Here is a 14,261-nt window from a genome sequence, read left to right as displayed (position 1 = left end):
GACTTATAACATTACAGGCTTGGCGAAATTGGACAAAATCTGCCGGTCGTCCGGACAGCGTTTAAAAAAAATGTGCCGGTCCGGAGAAAATTTAGCCAGACTGACAAAAACAACACAAATATGTACATTAACATACACCCTTAATTTTAGCTCAACAAGCACTGCCAGTGCTTTATCCTAATCAGATAACAGTTTTTCAGTGTTAATCAATTCGTCTTGATAGTCCGGACTATCTTCTTCAATTTCCATATCTTCTTCAGTGTCACACAGTTTATCAATCTCCTTTCGAAGTTAAGGATTATAACAACGTAAACTAAAGTAAGAAGTATCGAACATAAAATTGCAATTAACGGACACTACCTTGTACAATGTAAAATGATAACATTTGTGGAAACCTATGACAAGTGCATGTTATAAGGATATTAGGGCTGTAACAATACATTCCAATATTCGAATTACTCGAATACGGCTGTGGACAAATCGTATTCGTTATCCGCCACCTCCCGAAATGAATATTTGACGAATACAAACAACGTGGTTTCGAGTTTGAGAGTTAAATCATCTTATCTTACCTTACAAATAAATGTTCATACAATAAACCCCTATATTTAAATGTTCTTCCCCTTATTCCAGCGTTTTTCATAATGTTTACCCCACCCACTATGTTACACAGTGAGATTATCAACAAAAATGACGGGCACCGGTTGAATATTTACGATATTGAATTGAAAAATCTTTCAATGGTTGTTTAATGTTTATTTAGGTAAATACGAGTGTTTTGATGCTCAAACTAACACAAAAAGGATTAGCAGATGGAATTTCTTTTTTGTTTATCTTTACGACAATGATTTTGCTACTTATCAATAAACATGGAGCCTAGAGTAAAAGGAATGCTAATGATATCATAGACCCGCCGGCCAACTGTTGACTCTTAATTGTTCTGCTCAAGGATTGTATTGGTACAAGTCATATTTTCTAAACTGTGTTCAAATTTTAAGCAGTTGTAGTCAGTGTTTTGTTATTTCAAATTGTCATATTTCATATTTTCATTATGCAATGATCCCGGCAATGATAATTAATGAAATTGACAAATACTCAGAGTTTCATACTATATAATGTCATGTCAAGTTGTCAGTATTACTTTTGTTCATTGAAATTCATATTTGTGAATAAATATTTGTATTCGCCACCCTGTATTCGTGATACGTATCGTATTTATCACCTATAGTATTCGTTACAGCCCTAAAGGATATCACTAGAACATTGCTTATATTTAATAAACAACGTTTTCAAAGCCATCTTTCATAAAGAAATTAATATTTTAATGTCCTTATCTACTTAAAAAATATGTCAAAGCTAATAAGATCTGTTTTGTTAGAACTCAGTTGCCGATTTTGCGACTGAGTTTGAAATAGTTGTTGTGAAACCAGATGCATTTGCTAATTGTACGTAACAAACTAATTGCAAACATCAAAATAATTAGCGATTTCATTTTCATGATGTAGTAAGGGGTTTGCTTTTCGAATTTTCGACTTTAAATAATATTATTTGTTTGCATTAATTTCACATTTTGCCGGTTGCCAGGACTGACATTCTTGTTAAACCTACTGGACAAAATGGAAATCTGCCGGTCACGCGGCCCACTGGAAATTTCGCCAAGCTTGTTATAAGTCGTATTAGCTGCTCTGTGGCAGGGGTATCGTCTGGCGCCACCAGACTCATTGTGGCTAGGTTCGGCTTATATCGGGCTTCTCCTGCCATTTAAAGTTTAAAAATCCGAGTGTCAATTGTGTTCGGAGGCACAGCATTTTATAAATCCGAGTGTCACTTGTGTTCGGAGACACAGCACTATAAAAATCCGAGTGTCACTTGCGTTCGGAGGCACAGCACATATAAAACAATTCCGAGTGTCACGTGTGTTCGGAGGCACAGCACTTAATTTTTTTTTCGAGTGTCACATGTGTTCGGAGGCACAGCACTACAAAAAATCCGAGTGTCACTTGTGTTCGGAGGCACAGCACTACTTTTTACGTAAAACATTAAATAACATTGACAAAGAAGATGATTTCTCCATTGCAACACAGACGCTCTTTGCATTTAATACATAAAGTGCCTCGCCGATGAGGCTAACGGTGCGTGCGTAAAAATCGCACTCCATTAAAAACGTTGACGTGGCTATAAAAAAAAATCCTCCAGTAGTTTTAATTTTATTGCGATTTTTTTTAATTTTGGCTTTTAATTTTGAATATAATGATGTAGGGTCGCAGCAAAATAATAGGCTCCTTTGGGGAACCGTAACCACAACATTATTTTGAACCCTGTTGATGCTGCACCCTGTAAATGTTATTAGCAATTTAACAATTGCTCAGTTATACAATTTTATTTCACGGTCAAAGAATTATTCCATTTCTGATATTGCTTGCAAATGCTATTTTACTTAAAATTAAGAAAATCAACTGACAAAAGCCTTAAAAACAAGAATATCAGTGAAACTGATGGATACTCCCCAATGACGGGCTTTGTCAATCTATGTGTTAATAACCACCTAAAAAAACTATTATTAGCCTTGGTGACCTTGACCCAAGTAACCTCATCAAAAGGTAGAGGTTCATGCAAGGTACCTACATGCCAAATATGAAAGAGATCAGTCAAGTATTGAAGGTGCTATGAGAAACTGTTACAAAAGTGTGACAGAAGAATCTATTATTAGCCTCAATGACCTTGACCCCAATGACCTCAAACCTCATCATAAGGTAGAGGTCCATGCAAGGTACATACGTGCCAAATATGAAGGAGATCGGTTAGGTATTGAAGGTGCTATGAGAAACTGTAAAAAAAGTGAGACATTAGAATCTATTATTAGCCTCAGTGACCTTGACCCCAGTGACCTCAAATCTCATCATTAGGTAGAGGTCCATGCAAGGTACCTACATGCCAAATAAGACAGACACACAGATTGTTTTATTGACGTAAACTTTATAGTTTTTTGTCATTTACAAAATAGTTATATAAAGCATTTAGTCAATGTGAGAACAAATAAGAATATTTAAATATCATATTGATCGCGTAAAAATCATATAACACTGTATTATGTGAATTGGGAATAAGACATCATCATAAATTGTGTTTTATCAAAAGTGCATAATATGCAGTTTTATATGTTGCATTTATCTAGTTTTACAAATTATAATTAAAACATATACTTGCATATATAATAGCATCATTAAAATTGATTTTACTTCAAAACTGGATTTCTTATTAATTAAAAAAAAACAACTCATGAAATAATACTGTGTCCATGCTGCGCATGCACAGTTTCAAAATACACTTTAAATCATACAAATTCAATCACTGTTAATGAAAAAGTCATGGAAAATTTCTTATTAAGCTTAAATTATAGATAATGTATTACAAAAATATATGTAGATCATGAAATGAATAGTTTTGTTTGAGAAAATCACCAAAATGATGTCCATTTGCAGTTTGATGTCTTATTCCAAATTCACATAATACATGTTATATTCATACATACATAAATTTAATAAAGAAGTTGTACATAATAAAATTGTTTTACAAGTATTAATAAGAAAAAATAAATAAATGTATTCGTGTTTCGCTCGATTAACATATACTGATGATAAAAACAATTATTTGTTATTAACTTTCATAGAAATATTGGAAATATAAGAAAGAGATTGGTTAAGTTTTGAAGATGCTATGAGAAACTGTAACAAAAGTGTGACAGAAGGAGGGACAAACTGGCAACTATATGCTCCGCCGAAATTTTATTTCGGAGAGCATAAAAACTAATTACTAGAGAACATTATATTTACAAAACACAACAACATTAATCTAACAGTATTTACAATTTTACATGTAATAATATATTAATAATTAATATCCAATGCTAACACAAACCTAATCAAACATCATGTATATTTACATAACAAACAACATTAATTTTACAGTATTTACATGCACAAAAAACCAATGAAACATGTATATATTTACATAACACACAACATAAACTTTAATGTAACTCAGCACCCTTCAATCCCATGAAGATGCTTTTCCGTTATCCAGCATTTTCCAGCATATATTGAGAGTAAAGTAAGATTGAGTTCATGGGTCGGAGTGGGCCGACAAGATACAGGTTATAAGTAGTTTATTTATGTTTTGATACAAATTTCCTGTTTATTCCGACAACCTATTTATTGGAATTGTTATTGCTTGACATGTTTGTAGATATTTTGTTTTTTGTTTATTTGTTAAATAGATTTGACGATGGTAATATCAGATTTATGTAAAAATTGTCGATTTTATGTGCCTTTCAACAGATGCAGCCAGAGCAGGGCGAATAGACAAGAAGCCGATGACGCTGCGTCGAGGGACCTGTCATCTATGCCCTGCTCGGCGACACCTCTCGTGGCTATTGTTGATGGGTCGGAGTGGGCCGACAAGATACAGGTTATTAGTAGTCTATTTATGTTTTGATACAAATTTCCTATGTTTATTCCGACAACCTTTTTATTGGGATTATATTTTTTATGCTTGACATGTTTGTAGATATTTTGTTTTTTGTTTATTTGTTAAATAGATTTGACGATGGTAATTTCAGATTTATGTAAAAATTGTCGATTTTATGTGCCTTTCAACAGATGCAGCCAGAGCAGGGCGAATAGACAAGAAGCCGATGACGCTGCGTCGAGGGACCTGTCATCTATGCCCTGCTCGGCGACACCTCTCGTGGCTATTGTTGATGGGTCGGAGTGGGCCGACAAGATACAGGTTATTAGTAGTCTATTTATGTTTTGATACAAATTTCCTGTTTATTCCGACAACCTTTTTATTGGGATTATATTTTTTATGCTTGACATGTTTGTAGATATTTTGTTTTTTGTTTATTTGTTAAATAGATTTGACGATGGTAATTTCAGATTTATGTAAAAATTGTCGATTTTATGTGCCTTTCAACAGATGCAGCCAGAGCAGGGCGAATAGACAAGAAGCCGATGACGCTGCGTCGAGGGACCTGTCATCTATGCCCTGCTCGGCGACACCTCTCGTGGCTATTGTTGATGGGTCGGAGTGGGCCGACAAGATACAGGTTATTAGTAGTCTATTTATGTTTTGATACAAATTTCCTATGTTTATTCCGACAACCTTTTTATTGGGATTATATTTGTTTGACATGTTTGTAGATATTTTGTTTTTTGTTTATATGTTAAATAGATTTGACGAAGACGATTCATCCATTGCGTCGCAGGCTCTCTTTGCATTTAATACGTAAATCTCTGATATGATGGTGAACATGATTTTGTCTGTAATATCAGATTTATGTAAACAAAATTGATTATATGTGCCTAGCAGTTGTATGTTAGGTGCCTACATACATGCATGCCCGGGTGTACATTGTCCAGGGTAATCATGGAACTTAGGCTGGAAATCCATGGTATAACATGGAATTCCATGGTAATCCCTGGAATTTGAAACAGTTTCCAGGGTTTTCCAGGGTTTTGTTCTAGAAATGTCCATGAAACGTGGACTTTTTTTCCAAGCATTTTCCAGCCTTGGATGGAAAAGCATGGAAAAGGAATGAAAAACGCTGGATTTAGGCTGGATAACCCTGGAAAATATTTCCAGATAGCATGGAAAGTGGAACATATAATTTTTTAAGCATGGAAAAGACTCTAACATTTTCAGCTAACCCTGGAAAAAACTTAGACTTTATAAGAGGAGAAAATAACTTATAAAAATGCAACACATTTTATTCAAAGTAAATCAGAGTTCAACAATTTACACACTTCTAGTAGTAGAAGTATTAATGCTGGTGCTGGCAGTAGAATATGTTGTAGGAGTAGAAGTAAAAGTGGTTGTTGTATAAGTTGTACAAGCAGTTAAACTACTGATAATTATACTATTGGTGCAAATTTAAGTGACAGTAGCAGTTACTATTGTGTTGTTGTTTTAGCATTTACAGGAATAGTAGCAGTAATGGTAGCAATAGTAGTATAAATAATAATAACAATACTAGTAGCAGCAGTAGTAGTAGTAGTTAAGGAAGTAGCATTAGCAGCAGCAGCAGTAGAAGGTAGTAGAAGTAGTAGCAGCAGCAGTAGTAGCAGTAGCAGCATCAGCAGCATCAGTAGTAGTAGCAGTAGTAGTTGAAGTACTAGTAGTAGTAGTAGTAGTAGTAGTAGTAGTAGTAGTAGTAGTAGTAGTAGTAGAAGTAGAAGTAGCAGCAGTAGTAGTGGTAGAAGTAGTAGTAGTAGTAACAGCAGCAGCAGCAGTAGTAGTAGTAGTAGCTGCAGCAGGAGTTGTAATAGTAGCAGCAGCAGCAGTAGCAGTAGTAGTAGTAGCAGCAGCAGCAGTAGTAGTAGCAGCAGCAGCAGTAGCAGCAGCAGTAGCAGTAGTAGTAGTAGTTAAAGCAGTAGTAGTAGTTGAAGTAGTAGTAGTAGTAGTAGTAGTAGCAGTAGTAGCAGCAGTAGCAGTAGTAGTAGTAGTAGTAGTAGTAGATGTAGTAGTAGTAGTAGTAGTAGTAGAAGTAGAAGTAGTAGTAGTAGTAGCAGTAGTAGTAGTAGTAGTAGTAGTAGTAGTAGTAGGTAGTTGTTGTTGTTGTTGTGGCTGTTATAATAGTAGTAGTAGTTTTGCAGAAGTAGTAGCAGTAGTAGTAGTAGTACTAGTAGTAGAAGTAAAAGTAGTAACTTTCAAAGCAATGTCTACAAGTTTAAATTCCTTAACCCTGTTCAAGGTGTATACACACTCAATATTTAACTACAGTCCAGGTTTGCAATTAACAAACTATCTGAAAAGCCTGTGTGTGAGTCAGATGTGTCTGCGGCTAATCTATTGGTTATAAAATATCACAGCCTTTTCTGATTGGCTGAGTTCAAATACAGAAAGTTTACCTGTTAGATTGAAATTATGGAGAAGGCGTATTGAAGAAAAAATGCAGGTTAAACTTGTTGTTAAAATGAAGTTAATGTAATTTCACAAACAGTAGAGTTTAACTTAATGAGTTTTTCCATTAACAAGAATTTCTTAAAATAATAATGTATGGATATCATTTGGAAAGTGACATGAAATGTTGTTAAAAAGTGATGCATACAAGTGTTTCAGAAGTCTGTCTAGGAATAGAACAACAACTGAAGGTTTGTGCTTTTCATTATTTCTAAATATTCCTTTAAATTTATTCTTCTTATGTCATCATTGTAGACCTTTTTTATGTGACATTTTAGGTAAAAGTATGGCAAATATAGAAGTTTAAAAGCAGCTGTCACACACATTTTCACTAAGTGCAGTTTGCAGCTTGATAAAGGAAGTCCTATGTGGAGATATTAATAAGCTTGAATGTAGTATCGGAAGTTTATAATGCATGGCTAGGGAACTGAGGCTAAGGAAGTTATGTGCTGTGCATGATGAGAACTCAATGCTCATTAATGCTGTTAATGTTTATAAATAAATTAATTAAACCAATAGCATTGTTTTTTAGGTTTCACTGTACATTTTCATACCAATAGAATTACACATCATTCTAATTATAGCAATAATAAATTTGTACTAATCATACCTACAAATTTTGTTATGCTATGCTTTGTGATGTATTAACTTCATTGTAAGTTATTATTTAAAGACAATTTTACTAAATATTTAAAACAATACTTGAATTATTTTCTATATACATTTTCATTATGTGCTTTAACTGTAGCTGACCAGTTGATGGAAGATACTGCAGAGTTTGGCAGGGAAATAACCCAAGACAGCAAAGCGGCTCTTTTGGCGCATTTACCAAGAGGACTAACATGGCCACAAATTCATGGTAAATATTGTTATGCCCCGGGCTCATATAAGTAATTTAGTGTTAACCACCTAAAAGTATTTTGTCTTTTTGGTATCCAATATTTTGGTCTAGTTTCAATTACAGGTTATTTTTATATGAATTAGCAAATTAGCATATCTTTCATATAGCAATATCTGAATATAAAATTCCTATATATGTTTGAGTTTCCAGATACATGCTAGTGTACCCCGTTTTGGGGCATTTAAGAAAACAACAATATAAATTTCAAAATAAAAGAGAGTCATATAAAAATATAAGTTAAATCAACAATTTATTCACTTGAAAGTCTCAGTTTTCCTGTGTGGTTGCCTGTTTGCAAGTAGATTAAAGCCCGCTTGCAAACTTTAAGAGAATATATTTCAGTAAATGGAAAAGAAATAATTGCTAACTACTTAGGATCGTAAATGTTCGCTCAAATACAAAAAAGCCAGATGTACCGAATTGAGCAGTGATATGAAATATCTAAAATAGATTAAAATATGAATGAGCATTGAAGTATAGATATTCAATCATATGATTGCTGCACATTTACTTTTACAGATGAATGTAAAAAACTTATGACTTTCTTGTAATATTGTTTGCTTTGTTTTTCTTTCAGAGATCATGCAGTAGCCATACAGTATAACAGCAGTACAAGTTCTATAAAAGATCCACGACCTACTGAAGCCCAGCTTATTAACAAAAAAGTTTTTAAAAACTGTAATTTTATCCCACCTGGGTACTTATAATTTACTAAGCTGCCTTCACAAGTTTTAGACTTGCAATTATATTTTAAACTGTCACTTGGAAAGTTATACATGTACATGCATTCATGTTCTGAATTTCTTTGAACAATAAAATTATATAAAAGTATTTTAATGAAATTGAGCACCTAAATTGCATTAAAGTGAAAGTAGCTGAGAAAAATAGTATCCTTAATTGTTCTCATGGGCAGCTACATATATTGTGACAAACATGAAGTAGCTAAAATAACTTAATTTTTTCATTTTGTTTCTTGTATATCGTTTGTACAGGGTTCGTGAATTGTTACTGTATATTACTCGACTTGCTTGTATTTTGTTACTTTGAATACATGTTGTTAAGGTTGCATTATACTTTTTAACTTTTAAAGTAGCGCCTGTTCTGTTATGTAAGGGCCTGATTTATGATAATGGACCTAGAGGCTTTGTAAGCATGTATTAAACAACACTTGTTTGATCTGAATAATTTGTTAAATAAATGTAACACAATTTGTAATCTGATGTTATATTTTGATGAATTGTGAACAAAATAATACATCGAAGAAACTAAGGCATTATGTTGATTTTTTGTTTTGTTTTAAATCTAACCTTAAATTATGATTTATTTAAGCTGTGAGTATTGTATTCATTTAATACATGAATATTGTTTTTAGACCAGAAATTTCTTTTTCTATTCAGTGACCATGGTAAACGCTGGACAATTTTCCATGTTATACCAGGCATCCATGGAATATTAAACAAAGAAAAAACCTGGAACATTTTCCAGGGTTTTCCAGCCAGCATGGAAAAAATACCGTCCGAATACTCCATGTAATCTGGAAAACCCTGGAAAAAAATCCATGGTTTTCCATGGTTTTCCAGATTACATGGAGTATTCGGACGGTATTTATTCCATGCTGGCTGGAATACCCTGGAAATTGTTCCATGGTAATTATTCCAGGGAGCCTGGAAAACCATGGAAACTATTCCAGGCTATTTCCACATACCATGGACAATTTTCCACCCTTTTTTTTTCTAAATATTGACGCTGGAAAAGGCTGGAAACTTAGTCCGAATACTCCAGCCTCATATTTTCCATGGATTTCCATGGAAAACCCTGGACAAAGTACACCCGGGCGTACTCATGTTTTCTGAATATAATTTGTTCCATTAGAGACATGGTATTTATTTCCCAGATGTAATTTTAAGTTATAAATGCAATTGTCGTTCATAGATTAAAACAATGGCACATTCTTCAAGTGGTGTTCTCACTGTATTTATGGAAAAATTTTGTTGTTCTGTTTCCTCTAAATTTCCGTGGCACAATTGAACACGCTCATCACTGTAAAAAATATAGTGATTATTATCAACACACCCAACAGTAGTGTAGTGTTGGTGGTGATGATTGACAGACGCTTTGAACTCATAGTTCTCGTTGTTAATAAAAATGTTATTATCAAGAGAGATTCTCTTTTGTGCACTACGATGAATATTTATTATCAGGAGACTGGGCGGTCGGACCAATTCACGTTTGACATCATGTAACTTTTCACCACAATGTTCACAATTAAGCAATTTCTGTTCCATTAGCCATTTGTTAATGCCCTCTTGTATACGTATTTGTGTTTCTTCTAGATCTACAAGATTGATTAAGATTCTTTGGGATCGGAATTGTTCTTTGATTTTTGAGGAACTGCAACTTTGACATGTTTTTGTAGTTTTGACAGTTCCCTTGTGAATTTTGCAATCGTATGTTTGATCAAGACGGTCAAAAAGTTTAACAAGGAACTCATCCGCATCGTGTTCTATTCCTAGGCGCCAACCAGGGAGCAGGGACTCTGTTAGTTTTATAATTGGCATTTTAGGGAGATCCCTTAGGGGTAAATTGTGATGCCGATAGGCACGATTTACAACCTCATTCAGTGCACAAAGAGGACAAATCTCATTTTGAAGGTGGTAACCAGAGCATTGCTGGTGCAAGTATTGACACTCCCTTAAGAAGGCATCAAAACTTCTGGTATGGCAAAGAGCTATAATTGGGGCATTCAAAAAGCACACATTATTTCCACTGTTTTGCAAACCTTTAAATGTTTGTCTGGAAATATCAGGTCGAGTTTTTAGGGACAGCAAATTTTCATTAGGTATGGGATCAAGAGGTGACAATTTTTGTTTTGGGGTTGGTAATTTCCTTTTCTTAATGTCACATGATGGGCCTCCGAGAGATAACTTATCGTCAAATTGTCTTTTTAAAACCTTTGGTTTAACAGATTTGTTCTTTTGATAATTAGTCAAGGTTTCATAATCCTCTTGACTTATGTGTGGTGCTGCTTCAGCTACCAGATATTCCTGGGTTTCGATCAACTTTTCAAGCACTCTCATAATAACATTTGTATCGGTGTCTATAAACATAAGTTGCACGATGCGAATCAGTTCCTCTTTGTCCTTTTTGATACTTAACCTTTTTGCAAAAGCTTGATCTATGATACTGTCTGCCAAATCATTATAATGAGTAGTCCAAAATGGGTCGCCACAGTTTTTATGTCGGTACATGCGTTCAGACTTAACTTTTACGGCTTCTTCAAATGCTTGTGCATCAAGAACATTTTCCTTAAGCCTTTGTACTTTAAGGTCCATGTAATTTGGAAAAGTACGTATATGAAGATGGGCGGGACTTCTAACCCTAGAAATGGCAACCAGGAATATGCCAGGCACATGAAACCAGCCATCCAGATCAACTTCAGCCAATGGGAAATTAGCTCCTTGTCCTTTAAAACTTGTTGCTGCATCTCCTCCTTCGAGTGGCAAGGCGATTCTAATCATGGGTATGTTTGACTTTGTCTTCCCAGCTTTTTGTTTGTAACTTTCAACAGGAGGAATTGGGACATAATTTTCGCATCCTGGTAATCTTAAAATATTTGGGCCCGAGTAATTGGAAGCTTCTATTACCATAAAATCAGGCATTTCTGGTGGGTTACTAGGACCCTGAAACTTACAGGTCATGTGTACGCCTGAAGGAAACTCATCAACAGTATCCTTACAATAAGGAACATCATCAACAGAAAGCAATACACTCTTTGGGGGAATTTGCTGTACTTTTCCACATGTATCGATTGGTTTTGTAGTAATGCAGTTCTGTAATTCTCCTGTTTTCAAATCTGCACTAGTTAAAGAAGCAACAATGCTGTCCCTGTTATATATTGGTCCCACCAAAGTATGTAATGATCCATTGTAGAGACCTATACTTGGAGCAATGTTACGTAAGAGCATGACTCTCATTCCCCTGCATGCGTGCCAGCTGGGTGGGGCACCTTCAAATTCTTTTGCAGACATTGCTCTCAGCTTGTTTTCTTTTGCTGCTGGACGATGTATTGAGTCGATTCGCATTATCGGATTTCCTGTTATTTTGTGATGTCTGAGAAGAGCTTTTGCGTTTTCAGACTCAACAGTTGACCTATTTTCATGGTTTTTTGAATGAAAATGATACCCATGGATGATATGTGCACTGTTCCACTTCCCGTCCATCTTCATATCACGTTCTGTTGCACAGTTTTTCCTAAGGAATAGCATTTCTTTTTCCCTGCATTTTTTACCATACCTCATATTGACAAGCACTTTTCCAGTGAAACATTGACTAATGGGATCAACATCTGTTCTTTTGACTTCAGTCAAAAACACAGCATCAAATTGGCCCAGCATCAGATCTTTCCGACAAGCAGTAATATCATCTGATAAAAGACGATCTTTAGGCGATGTTAAGGATTGCCATTTGTCATAGTTTGGTATTGTTTGTAACGGTGGAAATTTGAAGACCTGTCTAAACCTTATCAAACCATTAATAGAAAGGGAACTGCATTTTTTGTTTTCATGCGTGTACGAACGAGCGCTCCAGAGAGGTTCAGCTGCAATCGGAAGAATCTGTGCTGGGTCCCCAATAAGAACAATGCCAATATTGTCGAGATCAATGTTGCACTGAATCAGTCGTTCAGTTACAAAGGCAAACATCTCTCGTGACAGCATGGAAAACTCATCAACAATGAGGAGAAAGAATTTTTTGGGGTCAAAATTGAGCAAAAGTCTGGAATATGTGGCAGATGTTTCTTCCAGACGCAAATCTTTTTCATTTAGATGGACAGGTATACAAAAAAGTCGATGCAAAGTCTCTGACTTGAAGTACATCTGACTTGATGCAGCTCCTGTGGGAGCTGCAAGTTTGATTCTGTCTGTCCAAGTGCTTACCTGTGCATCTGAATCAGGGTTAGATTGTAAGAGGCTTATTACACTGCTTATAATGCATTTTAGTGTCCAGCTTTTTCCAGTACCTGGATTGCCCATTAGAATGAGACGCAAGGGGTTTGGGGGAGGTGCTTGTTTATTTTTTTCCCAATTTAATCTAATTTTAACATAAATCAACAACAATGTCATGAGCCATCTTTTGTTTATCATTTAATGAAGATGCTTCAAATGAATTACTTGACAAAACTCCTTGTGTGTTTGTGAGATTTGAAATATGAGCATGTATTTCAGCCGTAGAAGGTATAACATTCTCTCCTAGCCAGCTCTTCATAAAATCAACACCTTCAGGATTAGCTAAAACGTCAGAATCACTGAAACATGGCTTGGAATCTATGCCCTGCTGCGGGGCAGACCGCAAGCGATCAACGGGGTTTTGATAAAATTGTTCATTTCCGGGTCGTGCTATCGGTTTTGAAGCGGAATCGTATTCACTGCTTTTAATTTTGCTAAGATTAGTGTCATCAGTTGCATCTACTGCACAAGCTTGCTGGTTTTCTTCGACATCTTCGTCTGAGGATGAATTTGAATCAGAGTTGTTGTTTCGAGGAAGATGGTGATGTTTCCAAAATTTGTATGCCCATGGTGGAAGTCCATTACCATCAAGAAATGTTTGATTGAATAGATCAATCCAAGCTTTCTTTAAAGATTCTGCATCTTCAGCAATTGGTGAGAAGTCAGTAGTTTTGTGGCAAGGAATCTTCCAAAGGCAGAGTGTTCTACAATAGTGCCAATATTGTTTTCCACGTGGATTTGCCATTCTTATACCATGGCAAGGTATGAGCTTTAATGCATTCAATCTGCCATTTCTTGCAGTACTTCTTCTTTTAAATTGTAAGAATCTTGCACCATCATTGGGTTTAATTTCTTTAACATCAAACAAGTCACAAAACTGATGTAGACACATGTTGCATTGTATCTCTGCCTTCAGCTTTGGCGACTCTTTGCCACATTCGATGAAAACAGCTGTTGTGCCATGTCGCCCATCAAATTGTTTAATGAGAGGTGGCAGAATGTAGTCTTCGCCATCTTTTTTATCATAGTCAGTTCTCAGCAGAGACAAACCAGATACACTGCAACTTTTGATGTTAACATTTGAAAGAACATGTGGGATATTTTGATTGAGGTGAGTTGCCTGAAAGATAGATGTTGTTCCAGCAATGGCATGGCTATTGTACATTTTTTGAACAGCACCTTGATTTATTGGTTCACCATCTTGCAACTTCTCCATTGCAGTTATGAGCACTTCGTTAGATGTTTTAGTGGGAATTGCATCTTTAAAGGCATATTTAGTAACATACTCTGTAGCAGAGTCACCAGTATCTGAAAAGAACTCAAGATTTAAGTCCTGCACCCCATTGTCTTTATTTTGGCAACAACTGACCTCTATTACTGGAGGTTTTCTGAGAAAC

At 35.3% G+C, this 14,261-nt stretch overlaps 1 long non-coding RNA gene across 1 annotated transcript; it reads left to right on the top strand.

Annotated features, from left to right (window-relative positions):
* The first annotated feature begins 6,514 nt into the window (after positions 1-6,514).
* Positions 6,515-8,802, top strand: LOC127835257 (uncharacterized). Its single transcript, XR_008028435.1, has 3 exons — positions 6,515-7,151; positions 7,709-7,819; positions 8,439-8,802. It is a non-coding gene; the product is annotated as an uncharacterized LOC127835257 (long non-coding RNA).
* The last annotated feature ends 5,459 nt before the right edge of the window (positions 8,803-14,261 follow it).

This window comes from Dreissena polymorpha, chromosome 6 (assembly GCF_020536995.1).
Source record: "Dreissena polymorpha isolate Duluth1 chromosome 6, UMN_Dpol_1.0, whole genome shotgun sequence".
In the NCBI taxonomy this organism is placed as follows: domain Eukaryota; kingdom Metazoa; phylum Mollusca; class Bivalvia; order Myida; family Dreissenidae; genus Dreissena; species Dreissena polymorpha.
This window is presented reverse-complemented; position numbering and strand designations above follow the sequence as displayed.